We start from the raw sequence: 1,875 nt of genomic DNA, 5'->3' as shown, positions 1-1,875 counted from the left end.
AATTATGCCATTTCTTTACTTATTTCTTGTTATTACTTGTTAGGTGCTCACTCTTGATATCTTACTTGATATATGTGTCCTTACTTGTTATATGTCCTTAATTATTACATGTTCTAGCTTATTTCATACTTTTAATTATTGTACGCCTTTATTTGTTACGTGCTCTTACATGTTATTAGATAGATGATTTTATCTGTCTCATGTCTTTACTTGCCTTGCCGTTACTTTTTCCTGTTTCACTGTACTAAGTTATGTTGGATTGCCTTAGAGAATTATGCATTTTAGTTCCCTTATATGTTAAATTGTGGTATTCGACGTATTTGGTTGTTTCTGATATATTGGATCGGGTTACACGCTGCAACAATATTATTATATATTAGATCAATTTGCACACCGCAATAATATTATTATACATATTGGATCGGTTGCACACCGCAAAATTATTAATATATATTGGATCGTGTTGTATGCCACAACAGTATTATTATATATATTATATCGGATTGTGCGCTGTAAAAATAATAATATATATATATATATAATATATATAATATATGTAAAAAATAATATATATATATAAAAGATCGGGTTGCGCGCCGCAATGATATTGTTAGTGATAGTTGGGATCGGGTTGTGCCGCAACGGGAAGGATATTATGTCGTTATTCTAGGTTGTATGCTCCATTATTGTATTGTGTTGTAAGGTTGCGAAGTGATGTTTTATCTGGGGTCCTTTGTTATCTACTTCTTTTTATTTCTTTCGTTATGAAATTAATCGTTTCTCTACACTATTATTGTTTCTCTGCTTAATACTCATACAATTTTACAGTGCGCGCTTGTCATAGCCTCGTCATTACTTCTTCGAGGTTAGACTCTGTCACGCCCCGAACCTGGAGGGCGAGACCGGCACCCGGTTCCTCACCTAACCTTGCGTACCAACTTGCGACTAAGGGACTCTGAGCATATAATGTCATACTTTGGCCATGAGACTATATTGCAATACAATTTGCGAAGCAAAACATAAAACTGAACGGAAATTAACGCTGACTAAACATCAATATAATAATGGACCGACAAGGCCGTCATAACTACTACAGCTGGCAAACCAACAAAATATGCATATAAGGTCTACAAGCCCAACATACTCCACTAACTGACATGATATGTCTACAAACCTTTACTGATGGATATATTATGATCGGAATAGGGCCTCGACCTACCCATAACATATATACATATATACGTAAGATGTACACAAAACTCTAGACCCGGCAACTCCGAAGGACGTGAAGCTTACCGATCAGGCTAAACTCGGGAAACACCTACTGAGGAGGTCTACCCGTCTGTCTGTCTGCACCTGCATGCATGAAATGCATCGCCCCCATAAAAGAGATGTCAGTACGAAATAATGTACCAAGTATGTAAGGCAATAAAATAACTGAAAGCTGAAACTGAACTGATAATATGATAACTTGGAGTCAAAGATGATCTGGAGATATACTTACCTACTGATACTGATTCAACTCTCTCAATATAGTAAGTAAATAAATGTCCGGCCCTATAAGGCTCGGAACGTGTAACTGCTCCGCCATAGTAGGCTCGCTCATAGGCGCTCGGCCATACTAGGCTCTGTATCTCGGCTATTCTGGGCTCGTTCATATGCGCTCAGCCACAGTAGGCTTGGTATATAATTTACCATCTGATCTGAGGTTGCCCAATAGGGGCCTACCCATCGATTATAACTCGATGGTGGTGAGAATACTGTAATACTGTGTATATATTTATATATAGACCCTCTGCTCTCTTGACTGGAAGAAGATAATACTCAATTGAATATAAAAGTCCCGATAAGGGAGAATATTGTAACTTATGAGAC

The sequence above is a fragment of the Nicotiana tabacum genome, chromosome 10, assembly GCF_000715075.1.
Source record: "Nicotiana tabacum cultivar K326 chromosome 10, ASM71507v2, whole genome shotgun sequence".
NCBI lineage: Eukaryota > Viridiplantae > Streptophyta > Magnoliopsida > Solanales > Solanaceae > Nicotiana > Nicotiana tabacum.
The sequence above is the reverse complement of the archived record's forward strand: the minus strand, read 5'-3'. Positions refer to the sequence as shown.